Raw genomic sequence first — 17,524 nt, 5'->3', positions numbered from 1 at the left:
TTTTATGTGCCTTGAACAGAGCAGGTTGTGCTTGTCTGCAGCAGCAGATGGTCCCAGCTGCCTGTTTGTCCAGATGGAGACACTAGACCCCCTGGAAAAAAAACAGGATCCTCCTTCAGTTAATGGGAGCACTCCTGAGAGTCTTGTGATGATAGCAACAGCTCACACCATTAGTATTATGCCAGTGCAATACAACAGCATGTTCTGTATTTTTGTATATTTCCAGATGTTTCATTTTGACACATTTGTTTTTTGGCTTCACAGCTGCTGGTGTGTACACATTACAAACTGTAATAATTAATCTAAACCTATCTTTCTAGACAGGCGATTGGATGACCAGCCTGCATTTGTAAATATCATAATATTTTATAATTGTATGTTTCATTGTGCTTTATTCTGTCTTATGTACAGTCATGGAAAAAATGATTAGACCATTGATTTCTTAAATTTCTTGTTCATTTTAATTTTACATGGTTTTCTTGATAATAACCAAAATCATTATCAAGAAAACGATGGGAAATGTCTAGATATCAGTTCTTAAATTAAACTCTTGTGAGCAATTTTTGTTATCATTATATTTGTCCAAACAAATGTACCTTTAGTTTTGCCAGGCATTAAAATGAACAAATGCAATGAAGAAAACAAGGGTCTTATACTTTTTTTAAATATTGTAAAGCACTTTGTAAATGGATTTTATCAGTGAAAAGTGTTCTATAAATAATCTTCACTTACTTAATTAATGAATAAAAATAATACATTAAATAATTTTGTCCATCTCATTTATATCAATGTTCTGTACAATGCAATACAACTCCAAAATGACCAGACAGCTAAACAACACCTCTCTAAAATGGTAACAACAAACATAATTCCTCCATGAATGAAGATTTATTTGAGCTGGGTTAACTGAAACTGAAGGGGAATTCACAAAACAATTGCACAGCAGACATGAAACATGAAAAACAAGACAGAAAATGAAAAATAAGGTATCCAAACATGTCATATGTCTTGCAATCATTCACTGAGCCAGGCCAGTGAAAAGGCAAATCTGTGAAGACTGTTCATCTTCTTCAGGAGAGATTTGAACTGACTCTGAATGGGTGAATAGTGAGCAACAACCTTGTCTATTACAATGAAGCTTTATAACCGGGGCAATGTTTGTGTTTTTTTCATGACCATCACTCTGCTGTCACAATGCTTGGTAAAAAAGGAGAAGACTCCTTTAAGGAGACGAAGCCTCAAGGGCCCAAGCAAAACCTCTGGACTGTTGAGGAAAGCCTCCTTTATGTACAGTATTGTCTGAGACTGGTTTTCCACATCTGGCAATAAGTTCTGAAATGTTCAAGCTAGATTTGATTGACTCAGCTTTATCCAAATCATTTTGGAAGTTATTTGAAAGATTAGTCTCTTAACATTCATGTCAGGTGGGTTCTGTTGAGTATGCCAGAAAAATACTATGTTAATAACTTGACTCTGCCAGATGTTTTGCTACACAAGCCCATCTAATAAGCTGTCATTAGACACTGTTTGGAAAAGGGTAGACACTTTCAAAATGACCTGGCAGGTGATTGGATGAACCATCTGTTTATCACCGCCACACACTCTCCGTGCTGAAACCACGGAGAGCGAAAGCCTTCAGTGGTTAAAAAGTTACATTAGTAACCAATCCTTTTTATGATATATATAACCCTTTATTTGAATTTATACATGTGTAGTGCTTCACACATTAGGTCCCAAAAAACAGACCCACCCAAAGCACAAACATGCAAATATTCAAATGGCTTAACTGGAGGCAAAAGGCAAATGTCATTCAGGATTGATGACAACAACCTTTAACAGGGGGGGAAAAAAAGAAACCTTGTCCTGGGAGGGGATCCCTCTGTTGTCCCTGATGTGCAATATATGTTGTTTGTTCAACAGATCCTCACAGCAAATTACACGAGATAGAATGTGGGGGGAGAGAGACAGAGAAGAATGAGATGAAAAATGGTAACAATAATAGCACTAACCCTATAATGATGTCTGTGACTGATGATAGTAGTTGTGGTGCTGGTAAATAGGATCCAATAACAATGGTAGCAACAGTAATAGTAGCAGTGATAATAGAAGGAATAGGACTAATGCTTATAATCGTAGTAGCAGTGAAAATACAATGATAGCAAAAGACATTTGACTAAAATTAATAAGGAACTAAGCGTCCTTGCCTTGCATAGTGTGTTGAGTTGTCTACGACTAAACCATCAACCCCATCAAGTTTAACTTGATGAGGAGGGTGGGTGGAGACCTAGCAGGACAAAAAAATAAGACCTGTCAAAGGGCAGATGAGCTCATCAAGAGTCAACGGCCATCCACATCTGGAGAGGAGATGGACACCACCAGATTATCTTGTCTATTGAAACACTTATGATGATTACACCAGACAACCACATACCGGATCGGTCGTGGACGGGGCCTAACAACAACTGCGTCCTCCATTGCATCGTAGGATGGAATCCAAATATTGCAAATTGGACGAATATGACACCGTATAATGCAACAAGAACTGCAGAAGACGGATTGAAATGGAAAGAACTGGTGAAAAACATCATAGTGCACCTATGGCCACTTGGCTACAGATTATGATAATAATAAGATAATAGTAGTGGATGTCTAGCAGGACTGCTGCAGGTGCAGCACCTGGACCCAACCACCATCCATGTTGAGGATCATAGTAGTAGTAGTTTTAGGATAAAGTCCAGCATAACCACCACAGCAGCCATGGCGGCAGTCCAAGCCCAACTGTCATCCATTGTGGAGAAGGTAGTAGTAGTGGATAGCAAGGAGGACCGCAGCAGCAGGCGGGGCCACAGTCTGTGCCCAAAACATGGTCTATGGCATGGTCTATAGCAGAGTGGCAGTCTGGCATGGGCACAGCAGCAGGTGAAGCCATAGCCCACAACAACCATGGGCCAGTGGCGACACAGTTGGTGTTGAGCAGGACCGCAGCAAGAGGAGCGTTCCCATCTGGGGCCAACCAAGATTCATGCCAAGCAGAACCACAGTTCGACACCCTATGAGGACAGGAAGGCATTTGGGTTCACTCGAGTCAGTCAATCTCTCAATACTTTGTAAGACACTGATGGCTTTGTTTTTTCATGGAATGTGTTAAATAATGAGAAAAATATAGAATCTTACCAACCTTATTCTTCAAGTATAGGATTCGATTGATACACTCTTGGTCAAGCTTAAACTATTTTGTTGGGCTTTCAGTGGATCATTATAGTGTAAAATGATGATATTCTTGCAGTTTTGTTGCTGGTCTTAGGGGGTGGGTTGCTTGGATTTCTGCCTGGCCCAAGGATGCTGTTATTGTCAGTCTGTCAATTCAGCATTTTGTTGCAGAGCATTTAATATTGACAGCAGCAGGTCAGAGGATAAGGGAATGATTAGAGGATAAATCCCAGTGACTAAGCAATCTCTTTCGTCTGGATTTCCTCTTGTACACAGAAAAACTCCAATCTAATGGACATGGGCCTTCTCAGAGGATGGGCTCGTTTGATTTTAATTTCCTACAAACTTATTTTATACAAAGATGCCAAGCGGATACAGATGTGCATGAGGCATCCTGATCTTTTCTTATTAACACTTTAACCAGACAGACCTTGTGTTTCTGCAGCAATTCTCTAAGAATGGTCCTGCTTAGTAGTGAAGGGACAATGAAGCTTTGTGAATGATTTGCTTTCTTTTTTGACCACAATAGATGGTGGTGTTGGCTTAAAAAAAGGCTCTAGCAATGGAAATTGAGTGTTTTTTCAGAACTTTGCTTTATTTACGGAGCCCGCTAAATGGGACTCTTTATTCAACAAATTGTTTCACAAAGCTTCGTTGTCCCTTCACTACTGCTTAGTGTAATGAATAATGCAAGTCGGGCTTGAGGGCGCTTTCACAACCCAAAGTTTAGTCCATTTAAATCGAATCTGAAGAGAAACACTCATTGTCAATAATGTGTTGATCCATTATTTGCATGGAAGATGTGCTGCGATCAGAGAGCTGTATAATCAGGGAAGGAGAGCCTCAATGCGCTCCTACCACGATCTTTTAATTTGAGCAGTATGTTGATAATTCTGCATGACAAACTAGCTTTAGCTCGTGGTAGCCTAGAGAGTGATACTGAAGGACATAAATGTCATCTTCATGCTATTATCAGTGAACATCTAACAAAATGCACTGCGTTTTGGTTCATTTCCTTTAATTTGGGCGGATGCTGGTCAGATTACGTTCACAGTACAAATGAACCACACTAGGATCAGTTTGGAACCGGACCAAGATTAAAACGGACGAAACTTTGGGTTGTGAAAGCACCCTTAGACTTTAACGTCTCTTCCCAAAAAAGACACAGAGAGATATTTTAAATATACACCGTGTTCCAAATTATTACGCAAATTGTATTGAAGTGTCATAAAGATTACATTTGTTGTTTTTCAGTTAAACTAATGGATGGTATTGTGTCTCAGGGCTCTTTGAATCACTGAAATCAATTTCAGACACCTGTGATAATTAGTTTGCGAGGTGAGCCCAATTAAGGAAAAACTACTTAAGAAGGGCGTTCCACATTATTAAGCAGATGACCATTTCCAAGCAATATGAGAAAGAATAAGGATCTCTCTGCTGCCGAAAAGCGTGAAATAGTTCAATGCCTTGGACAAGGTATGAAAACTTTAGATATTTCGTGAAAACGTAATCGTGATCATCGTACTGTTAAGAGATTTGTGGCTGATTCAGAGCACACACGGGTTTGTGCAGATAAAGGCACAATGAGGAAGGTTTCTGCCAGACAAAAACATCGGATTAAGAGAACAGCTGCTAAAATGCCATTACAAAGTAGCAAACAGATATTTGAAGCTGCTGGTGCCTCTGGAGTCCCACGAACATCAAGGTGTAGCATCCTCCAGAGGCTTGCAGTTATGCGTTATTCTATCAGTTATTCTATTCGGCCCCCCCTAACCAATGCTCACAAGCAGAAACGGCTGCAGTGGGCCCAGAAATACATGAAGACTAATCGTCAAACAGTCTTGTTCACTGATGAGTGCCGTGCAACCCTGATGGTCCAGATGGATAGAGTGGTGGATGGTTGGTGGGCGGCCACCATGTCCCAACAAGGCTGCGACGTCAGCAAGGAGGTGGCGAGGCATGTTTTGGGCCGAATCATAGGGAGAGAGCTGGTCGGCCCCTTTAGGGTCCCTGAAGGTGTGAAAATGACCTCTGAAAAGTATGTGGAGTTTCTGACTGACCACTTTCTCCCATGGTACAAAAAGAAGAACCGTGCTTTCCGTAACAAAATCATCTTCATGCATGACAATGCACCATCTCATGCTGCAAGGAATACCTCTGCATCATTGGCTGCTATGGGCATAAAATGAGAGAAACTCATGGTGTGGCCCCCATCCTTCCCTGATCTCAACCCTATTGAGAACCTTTGGAGCATCCTCAAGCAAAAGATCTATGAGGGTGGGAGGCAGTTCACATCCAAACAGCAGCTCTGGGAGGCTATTTTGACATCCTGCAAAGAAATTCAAGCACAAACTCTCCAAACGCTCACAAGGTCAATGGATGCAAGAATTGTGAAGCTGCTATCAAATAAGGGGTCCTATGTTAAAATGTAACTTGACTTGTTAAGATGATTTTGATTGAAATAGCTTTTGATTTCAGTAAATATGACCTCTGAATGCTGGAAAATCCAAAAATGAGCATTTTCAGTTCTTAAAAACCTATAAAATGTTATAAAACTCTGTCGTGCATAATAATGTGGAACAGTGCATTTTAAGTTTTTTATTAAAAAAAATATAAAAATATTGTTATCATTGAGAGGTTTGTCCAATCAAATTACAATTCATTAACCAAATGGTTGATGACTTAAATTATGCTGACTGTCATTTGCATCGACTATTTAGGAAAATCGGAGAAAAAACTCAGTTGCATAATAATTTGGAACACAGTGTAGTTTGATAGTAGCCTTCACTAACCCACAATGTGGCGAAGTCACAGTGATAAAGGAGACAAAAGGCGGATAGAGCAGAGTGACAATTTCAGGAAGCTGCTTCTGATGATGGTCTGCAGTATTTTGTAATATTGTGACCAGTCCATTAGCGGTGGTTTGTGATGTAAAACGTGTGGTGAGACTTAGAGTCTTACAGGGCGACTGTGGAATGCTTCTGCGGTGCCATGAAGTCAGAATAACCTGCCAGAAAGAGGCTCTAATGCCACTTAATGGGCCATAGCAAATTCTACGTGAGTGTGTGTGTGTGTTCTTCGTGTGTATTTGTGGTGTGTGTGAGCGTGTATGCGTGTGTAAGGAGGGGGCTGTTGAGGGTTGCTGACTTGTGGGCTTTTGTGGCGAAGCAGCATTAGTAAATTGGGGGGAGCATTAGTGAACAGTTAGAACTTAACAGTGGGATTTAAAACAGTGCTGGATCTGCGGTCTGCTTCCATTAACGTGGCTGAATGGGGAGAGATAAGTTATAAAGTTGGTTTGGGATTGTGTGCGCTATGGGACATTGGAGAATATGAAATGTGTATGTGTGTGTGTGTCTTGGTAAGGCATAGGGAGGACTGCAGAAATCAACATAACATGCTGTCTGGTTCTAACCAATAATGGCAAGGATAAAATGCCTTGTATCGATGACTTAAAAGATAAAATGACCACAGATAATCAGGTTGTCCAGGATTGGTTTACGCCTCCCTCTGCACTTTGGACAAATTAGAGAAAAAAAAAGATCAATTTAAATTAGGCAAAAGCTGCTAGCTAATATATTTCAAAATCCGCAAGAAACTGAATACATTAATGGTTAGAAATGAGGAAGTAGTTGTCCATTAAAGTGTTGAGATAAGGGAAAAATCCATTAGAAAAATGTAAGATTGAGTTGTTTATATGGTGAAAATTAGCTGAGCACATCAGGTTCGAGGAAATTGCTTAAAACAATTACTCAAAACCAGACAAACATCAGTGGATATATTGCCACAATGCAAGTTTTGTTGATATTTTCTATCCTTCCATTCTTGATTATGATGTCCAGGGTGAGAAAGGGGTTCATGGACACAAGGTACTGGTTCACAATCCCCTAACATCACCAATAAACATGTGACCATCACCAGTTTACGTATGACCATCACTAGACTTGCTGTCTCCAGCCAGAGTAGACCTCACAACATTGTCTCCTCCTCATTATGGCCATGCAATACTTGGGAGGGACCAACCTTCCACTCACACAATTACTTGCAGCAATGCCTTGGTATGGCACATTCATGTTGACATGCTGGGTCCCTCTTTCATTACTGGCTCCTTGTTCTGACGAAACAGGTGTTGGGAATTGAGAAATACCACCAGACTCTCCCACTCTATCCAAAGTAAGATAGGATGAGATAAGATATGACTTTATTTATCCAGCAGTGGGGAAATTTAGCTGTCATACCAACTTAAGGTACAGACACATTTTTTATATTCTTTATTCTGTCTTCTATATCTGTAAGACATACACATACATTCTATACACATTATATACATACTTTTCTGCTATTTGGCATTTATTATTAATGTATATTTTTGTGTTTGTTTGTTTTCCTGAAAGTACTTTTCAGCAAAGCCTTTTACAGATATTGCACATTGGAGAAAATATATTTTAGCATGTTTAATAGGTTAAATAGGTATTTGCATATGCTAGTATGAACATCATTGGATACATATTTAAATATATAAGTGGTATAATGACATATATAATATAGAAAAAATACAGAAGGCCTAATTTTACAGTACACATTCTTAAGAAATATTACTTGGACCACTACTGAAGAGCCATATGGAGTACCTCAAGGTTGTCATTTAGGGCCACTATTGTTTACTGTCCTCTTGAGTCTCAGAAGGTTTATTTAGCCAGTTTATCTGCCCACTGATATCTGCTGTTATTACATTTTATTGACCAGTACCAGGGCTTTGTTCCCCTTGATTACAGCCAAACCTACATCTTCCAGCATAATGTCCCTGACCCCCTCTGTTCAAACTACTCTCTGTCTACCTCAGCTTGTCTCTCCCCTTTTAATCACACGTTTCCCTTCTGCCAAATTAGAAATTGGATTTTACTCCAAACGGTTGTTTTCTGTGTTCCTTATGCTGTTGTCCCTGGGGACCTTCCCCACTCCATTAACCAGAAAAGCAAGGAATTGGGAATAAGACTTGTGTATGGGAATATACAAAGCAGTGTCCAAAATGATCAACAGATTGTAACGGATTAATTCCTGTATTCTTGTGACAAGAGTGAGACGCCAACAAGAGTCCCGGTTAATATCTCTGTGGCTCAGATGACTGTCAAAGAGGTGGACCAATTATCCAAGAACCATACTAAAGGCCCTATGTGTCAATACTGAGATGGGCCCCATGGGAGCATTCGGTTTCCATTGATGGACCATGGAAACAATAACACACACTCCTAATTGTTGGGGGATCATTTGACTGATACCCAGACAAGCTAAAGAATTAAATTATTGTTCAGTGAATTTGCATATAAAATCCTCAGATAAACAAAATAACAATAGCTTTAAATGGTAATATTTATTTGTTTCTTGTAGATATTCACTCTGCATAGTCATCCAGCAAAGTAGGTCGTGCCAGTTTACATTCCACAGCGGCCAGGGAAAAACCTCATAAAATTGTGAAATTTCTGTCAAAATGACTTTATTCTACATGTCTCATTTAGATACAAAGATACTGTTAAAAACATTAAATTCTGTGCTCCTCAGCGAAGACATGAGAGGTTACAAGTAGAGTAGAATTTGTAAAAATGCAAATAGTTCAATATGTAGAACATGTGGAGACTGAATAGGCTCTTGGCCTATTTATGACACTTTTGAGCACTTGGAAAAGCGCTGTGTCTATATAAACACCAGTATATTCTATTTAAAAAAAAAAAAAAAGATTATTTATCAGAGAGATTTAACAACAGGGTTGTCTTCTTGGTTAATTCCCAGGACACAGAATTCGACATTTATGTCATTCTTTTTCTCACACTGTAGCCTACTTTGCAACTGGAACAAAAGATTACCAACTGACTGATTATAAGTTTTAAATGGTTAAATCTTAGCAGCATATGTAGTCCTGCTGTACTAGCCTGTGCTATAAAGTATATGTGGCCTTTGACCACAGCAAACTCCCTTAGTATAGTCTGTCCTCTCATGAATTATTGTGTGGTGTAAATTCCTGCTATGGATTCATGACTGAAAACAGCCTGAGGGAGGAGTGAAAAAAGAAGAAGAGGATGAAGGAAGAGATGAGGATGAAAAAAAACTCCAACCAGGTGCAGATTAAAAACATTACAAGAATAGATGTGGTCTGTGAGGAGAGGAAGAGAGGTATTAAGAGATCTGGATGATGAAGATGATGGTGATAACGAGGAGGAGGTGAGGCTGGGAGAGGAAGAAGCAAAGAAAACAAAGAGAAGTGTGTGTGTGTGTGTGTGTGTGTGTGTGTGTGTGTGTGTGTGTGTGTGTGTGTGTGTGTGTGTGTGTGTCATTTTGTCAGTAGAGATCTCTGGTTGGTGGTCTGGTCCATAAAAACCCTGTTAATGGCTAAAGGTCGATGGCTTTTACTGCCAGGGGCACAACACAGTCAGTAATGGTGTTCTTATATGTGTGTGTGTGTGTGTGTGTGTGTGTGTGTGTGTGTGTGTGTGTGTGAGTGTGTGTGTGTGTGTGTGTGTGTGTGTTTGTGCTGGTGTGTGTGTGAGTGCGTGTTTTGATACAACAAATCACAACAAGCATAAGACCATTATGCCCTAAATGGACTCATCTGTCTTTTCTGGCTCTTTGGGGTCTCAGATAGAGAGCGAAATAATCCAATATGCAGGATATAAATATGTTTGTTTGGGCTAAAAGTATGAAGAAAGCTAACCAGATAACAGAGAGAGAGTCTCCAGCTTTATCTCACTCGCCTTAAAGAAGTCCTGGGACACTCCAGTGACACAACCAGAGTTAATGCTGCTCAGTTGTTATGGGCTGGAGCCAAAGGTAAACCAGTTTCTTCTATATCTGATGCCTTTATCTAGTATAATTTCGGAAAGAAGATGTTTGCTGTCTATCCCAGTGGGATGAGACGAAATCAGCTGCATCTCTGTGCATCCAGTTTGAGAGAGACAGTATTTCTCCTTTCTTAGCATAAAAACTAAAATGGCCTTGCTGCTGGTAGCCGATAGGTCCCCCACAGTCACATAATAAAGTCTTGAACCGAAAAACTGAACTTTAAGAGTACAAAAGTAGATACAGACGTACATGAGCCATTGGCAGGTACAATGGGGAACTCCATTGAATCTTTATAAACAGACATCTGCATATGGATGCAGATTGTGGAAAAAAAAAAAAAGCTAAATGGTTGTCAGATGATAGCCCATGGGTCCCATGATTGCATTTCAGCCAAAGTTTTCCACCTCTTTTGTTCTCTAAAAGAGACTATTTACCTGCATTCGACCAAAGCCTGCTCACATCAATACGACTTGGACTAAAAACGGACCACAATCAAAAAACAGAATATTGTCCCGAGATGCTGCATTCATATGCAGACACATGTTAATAGGGATTACCAAGAGAGCAACATGATCAGCTAATCCTGTACAGTGGGAGATCTGATCTAATGAACACTGCTGTGCAAATATGGGTGAGCCTGGCATTGGTGGACTAATTTGCAAATCCGTATTAGTCTCTACACTCTGTCTGTTTTTATTTCTAAGGGGTGTTATCAATGAGTGCAGACAAAAATGCCTCTGAACAGACCTACAACCAATCAACAGTCACTAAAATAAGTTTCTGAAAACATTTGAGGTGAGAAAAAAGCAATGCATAAACATTATCTTGATTTATATTTGATCAGTGCTGCCAAGTTTGACAGCTTGATGAGTCATCCTATCAAACATGCTGATTGGCCAACTGGGGGAACATTGTGGCTGAATGTCTGCCAGAGCAAATAAAAATGAGCTTGGCAGATTGGTCTGGTTTTCAGACTAAATATCGATCAACGTTTGTCAGACTGCTGTAGAAAAACAGGCTTGTGAACTTCCAGCTCTTCACCCCATGTGTTAGATTATAACAGTGCTCAAATATTTGATACAATTTCAGGCGAAAGGTGGTCAGAAGCACATATCTACACAATGTGACATTCTCAAAATGAGTTCGAACAGTTCCTTGTTGCTGAAACACACAAGGTCAGTAACAACAAATGCAAACCAGGCCGGTTGCACAGTAAATATTTCACCAACATGATGTATCTTTTAAAGATCCAAATGACAAGAAAGGTTAAATATAATATTATCCCATTCGTCCATGTTACTTTTTGAAAAACGCTGATCTTCTAAAGTCACGTATGCACACAAGAGCACTTCCAGATAAGGAGGGCTATTATTATGGCAAGTGATGAATCTCTCAGGTGTGATACAAGTATTTTTTGATTAACCTTTGTTCAACTTTAAAAACTGCCCAGTCATTCCTCTGCACGGTCAAAGAGATAGAAGCACCAGCGATGCAAGCTGGAGATCCATTTATTAAAAACACGCAAACATTAATTTACCTTTTCCTGCAGTGAAAACAGTCGGAAGACACTGGGTCACATGGAGAGGCGATCCCAAAGCCTGCAGAGAATGTGCAGTTTAACTTCTTTTCGGTCACTGAGGAGGACAAGAAGTTTTAATAGCAACTGTTCAGGATTTAAAATTGACTGCTGCTGGGGCAACATAGTTACTGAATTTGAATGCATTAACCGGTGTTCACGAGAGGGTACTTGTTCCAACAAAATGGACATGTGAAACTGTAGGCCCTTTCATAGTGCGGCCCCGCATATGTAAGGCGTTTTTGCCTTAGGGCATTCATAGTGATCCCGCGAAGGCGTGATAATCTGCCCATTCATAGTGCAGTCCGACATCACGGAACGATGCGAGGAGACATTAGTGTCGTGAAACAGAGCAGCAGCAGTGCTGCACAGTAGGACAGTACTAATAGGCTACACAGTTAGCTCTGTAGCAGTACAGTGTGTATGTGCTGCAACGGTATATGTACAGTTAGCAACCTCCATTTGTTTACAAGCACCAGACACTGTGCACAGTTAGCAATGCCGGTTTGTTTACAATAAGCGACACACGCTGTGCACAGTTAGCGACGGCGGCCCCAGTTGTTGTGCTTGTTGCTGAACAGCGATTCCCAAGTGAGAATCACACATGGCGTCAAATATACGACTTGCCTGGATGGCCCTTTCATAGTGGTACCGCTTCCAACAGACCCTCTTCCTCTGGAGGCAGAGAAATGGTGGGATCAGTTGATCCTGGCATCCCGCTTCTGTCGATTTCATAGTGCAGGCAAGACGTTACAGAACAATAAATGTCGCGGCATGAAACAGCACTATGAAAGGGGTTGTGATTTAAGGGGAAAGATTAGGCATATAAATATCCAGTTAAATCACAGATTAATTTTATTTTGCCCACAGTGAAGTTAATTCTGTCTTAGTACAAATATATGGATATGATATGTGGGATTTTGCTGAAGAAAAAAAATGACATTATATTGAGGAAAAGTATGTGGATAAAGCTTTGTTAAAATTGAAAGGAACAGCCTCAGTAAATTTTCAGTATCAGTCACATGTGAAATCTGGACGCACAGGATGGAGAAGCTGAGGAAAAATGAAAAAAGGGAGAACATCATTTATGTTCCTCTGGCTTGTTGCATTACAGCAGATGGTGGAGGAGTGTTGCTAGCAGTGGGCAGCCTCATTGTAAGAACAAACACACATGTAGAGACAGAGAAGCCCACTCTGCAGCACTCAAACCCTGCCATGCTGGGCGCTGTGTGTGCTCCACTGCCCCTGTCAGGTGGTGTGTGTGTGTCTGCTCGTGCCGAGCAGCTCTTTGTGTGTTAAAGCTAGCATGAGCTAAGCCATGCATCTGCTGACATGCACCACCTACATCCGTGTGTGTGTGTGTGTGTGTGTGTTTTAATCAGATGAAGAGAAGTGGGGTTTTTATTTAGCTGATCCCTCTGTTCAACAAATGATTGAGACTGGTCTCCCCTCAAAAACGTCAATATAAGGCATTCGTACAGGCAGCAAAATACGACTCTGAATTTACGTTTTAGACTGTCCTCCGCCGCTGTCTTGCAGAAGTGGTAGTAATGATTGTGTTCATCAAGGAAAGTTTTTAGTTGTGCATAGACTATTTTCTCCAGGATTTTGGAGACAAACGGCAACTGGGAGATGGGCCTGAAACTTGCTAAAAACAGTGTTATCAAGGCCAGGCTTCTTCAACAAGGGTTGTACAACTGCGTGTTTGAGGCTTATGGGGACAACACCAGAGGACAGGCTGTCATTTACAATAGTCAAAACCGAGGGCCCTAAGGAAGAGAAAACTTTTTTAAAGAAGTGAGGAGGGACCACATCTCGAGGGGAACCTGATGGTTTCAACCTGATGGTTTCATATGGGCCACCACATCCTCTAACACCCAGTACACGGGGGTTCTTGAGTCACATGTTCAAATGTTTTGAACACTGCTGGGCAAGGAACAGAGACAGAAGGGTCAAAGGTGGGTGGAGAGATGAGAGCTCTTGTGGAGGCAATTTTGTCAATAAAAAAGTGCAGAAAACTGTTACACACATCGATGGATGTTTCTAAACATACAGGCTGTGGGACATTCAGGACAGAGTCAATAGTTCTGAACAGTACACGGGGGTTCTTGTAGTTTTTTGTGACAATGCTTAACAGATACTCTTTTTTGGATTCCTTTACAATATTTTGATAAGAGCACCAGCAGTACTTTAAAATCTGAAATGAAATCTGCAGCTTGTGCTTTTTCCACCTGCGTTCGGCTCTGCGACATTCCCGTCTGGCTGCACGAGTTCTGTCATTAAACCAGGGTTCAGCTCTATCTCTATCTAATCGGGGTGCACACAGACAGCAGAGAAGGCAGCAGAGATCCAGTGGAATCCCGGGGTCATGCACACAACAAGTGGACACTTCCTCTTTTACACTGATAATCTTTTCCAGATGTTACCTAGTTCCTTTCCATTTCTGCTGTTTCTGTTACTTACACCAAAAAGAAGTGACTCACATGATTGACGCACTGATGGGGAAAACAACCGTTAGAAAGGAGAAGTGGAGGGCGTTCCCGGTGGCACACCTAGTAGAGTAGCCCTCACAAGTGGGAGGCCTGAGTTCGAATCCGGCTCGGAGCCCTTTTTCTCGCATGTCTTTCTCTCTATCTCCCCCTTCACTCTGCATATCTGTCTACTATCAATAAAGCTAAAATGCCCAAAAAATCTCTTCAAAAAAGAAAGGAGAAGTGGAAAAGTACTGGCCAAGCAATACAGTTAAAGTTTTAAGCAATCATTCTTATTCTGCTAAGTGCAAGCTTATAATTAATAATATGCAAATTAGGTGATGACCGCATTTAGGACAGCCAATAGCTACTTTCCTTACTAAGAAGTTGGCAACGCTGCAGCACACTGAGTGCTGTCTTTTCAACCCTACTCTGCTCCTTGTTTGACTGGTACTGTGCATAACGTTTGTCTAAGCTTTTTTCACAGCAGCATGGTTATTATTCCCAGCCTTCATTCCTCACGGGCATTCTTATGTGACACGTCTTTACAAGTGCCATGGTGGCTGGGTTTAGGGAGTCTTTATTCATCTCTGAAGTGTGTGCTCTAAATAATTATCTTGCTTGTTTTAAGTAATCACACTTGGGCTTTCTCCTCACTTTGCATGTGAGACTCTAATTAAATGCTAAATGTGAGAATGAACCATGCTTATATTTATTATATTTTCTATATTGACCTTTAAACTTCTTTTGGAAACACCTTCATAGTATAGACTAATGCTACCTATACATCAGAAGACTTTGAAAAGACTCTTTGAAAACTATCAGTTCACACCTGCTCACATCTAAAGACAAGTGTTTAGAGTTTTTAGTCCCAGCCTAGTCTCAGAATGAGATTTTAGACCGACTGTGAATCTCGCAGGGTAACTATTTACAAGACTACAACTAGATTCTTTTAGCAATTGTTTTCCCCCACAAGCTCTTAGTAAAAACTAAATGGAGGAGAAGCAGCTTTTGGCTACAGCTGCTCTAGTGTGTGCAGTGGTTTGTGTTGGGGAAAAAAATGCCCCCTTCACAAATCTGAAAAAGGGTTTGTTTTTCTGACATGAAAAGTTGACTATTTTACAGTAAAAATAGATATCAGGAAGAATAAAGGAAAGGAACATTTAGAAATGAATTCATGATATTAATTTATGTCCTATTTAATTATAATTAGTTTAATTGAATAATTATATTTATCAGCTCTATCAACTTTCATTTAGTTAATCATACATTAATCATTGATTATTTAGTAGTTATTTATGTATACATTTATTTATACATTTTAACTGGGTCTCCTTACTGTTCTCTTTACTAAGAAACAGCGCCAGCCAAAATCCGGCTTGTGGCCGTAAATATATTATATCACTATATTTTTTATTTAGGACTGAGCTTACTAGCATTATTGTGATGTTACTTGTTACTTGTGAAGTGGTTTTACTACCCGGTAACCAGGGAACTTTTGTGTGCTCATCTATCGGATGTTGATTGTGTTACTTTGACTGCGACTTGCAATAATACCAAACATGTTTAATATGATCGCAAACCAAAGACTAGAAAAAGACTGATATGAAACAGAGCAGATTACTACCTTAAACTTAACGATGGAGATGACGGGAGCGCTGTGACTCCAGTAAAACTCCACAGTTTTTAGTCTGGGACTGTGAAAATATTATGGTGTAAGCCCAGCATAAATATGCAATGAATTGACATTTTATACTTCACAAAGAAACCATAAATATGGTTGAAAGGACACCTCACCTCCACCCAGATGATTAAAAAATGGGACAATCTGAAGAGGAAATACAAGGTAAGATATTGTATTTATTGGCTTAGTATATGCCCATAAATTATGACTGTTTGCATGATGTGTCTCACTATAGTGGTTAGTGTGTCTACATCTTGCTAATAAATATTTTGTTTAACATCTTGAAGGACCTCAAAACCCCTGCGACTGGGACTGGGACAGATGGGGGAGGCCATGGCAGCCACCTGGCCATGGTTTTCCATGATGCATGAGGCCATCGGGAGCTGGCCATCTATTGAGCCCTGGTCCTGATGGACTCATGCGTCCAGGAAGACCATGAACCCTAAAGGAAGAGGACGAAGCGCAGCCTGGCGCAAGTAGCAGCCCCACAGAACAGGATGATGAGGCACCCACCTCTATTATTTATTTATATAAATAAGATACCATCACAAATTCCCTTTCAGAATATTTTTTATTGACAACTAGGTTTAAAATTAAAAGAACCAGGTGCTGACCGCTGCACATTGTGATTAAGAAAGCTAATGTATGCTCGCCGATAAACAACACGGCAACTCGGAGCAACAGCCACAGCTGACGTTCCGGCATCATGACTGACCTGAGTTTGTGATCTGAAGATATGCGTGTGCACATTCATTGCAGAACATGACTTCTCATTCACTTGTCAAATAATGCTATTTTATTGCCAAATGACCCTGCGTATGTGGGTAAGTGAGACACAAATTTACTTTTTTCCCCCTCAGGCTCAAAGAAACCTGCTGTCCAGCATATTTTGGACTATCGTTCAGAAGTGGAGAAGAATAAATAGAAGCATTATAATACAGATACTAACACAGGACTATATACAAAAACTGAAGAGCAGGCAAGTGGAGAAGCAGAGAGCTGGCTGGCTTGAGGAATATTCCCACAGAGAGGACATGAGGGCTGAGCACATGGAAGCAAAACAGTGAGGCACACAGGAAACTGGACAGGACAGAATTATCTGGCAACAGAGAGTAATCTTGACCAGGCTTTTATGGAGGAGCTGATGATGGTTAGGAGCAGGTGTGACTCATCTGCAGAAGCGGGAAAAGTCAGCCACGCCCCCTGTCACACACACATACACACAGTGTGTATGTGTGTGTGTATATTTGTATAAAAAATTACATATTTACACAGATTTTCCTTTTATTAGACACATTTTTGATTTTCCTTTTCAAGCTTTTTTGTTTAAAAGATGGTGTCTTGTGTTTTTTTTATATTGACTCATAGAATCAATGTAATGGGAGGGGGGTTAATACAAAGTACAATATCTTATGTCTTCATGTTGAGTTTCTCCTGTATACTCTTTAGGGAGAACAGTAAGTGGTGATGATGTGGCATTTTAATTGTCAGACATGGGAGTAAGTCACATGTCACAAGCAAGTTTTAAGCAAGTCCCAAGTCATCACTAAAAAGATAGTGCTCATAAAAATGTTATGTTTCATTTATTTCAACGTTGCAGCCTGCTCAGTGCTTACATCTTATACATTTTTTTGATATTTCATATTTTGTGGCAATCAATAACCAGCCTCCTAATGAAGAACAAATGGAGCGCCACAGGAATGAGTTCTTAAACCAGGAAGTAAGTTGGACTGGAGTCTAACCTCTTAA

The sequence above is a fragment of the Centropristis striata genome, chromosome 6 (genome assembly GCF_030273125.1).
Source record: "Centropristis striata isolate RG_2023a ecotype Rhode Island chromosome 6, C.striata_1.0, whole genome shotgun sequence".
Taxonomy (NCBI): Eukaryota; Metazoa; Chordata; class Actinopteri; order Perciformes; family Serranidae; genus Centropristis; species Centropristis striata.
The sequence above is the reverse complement of the archived record's forward strand: the minus strand, read 5'-3'. Positions refer to the sequence as shown.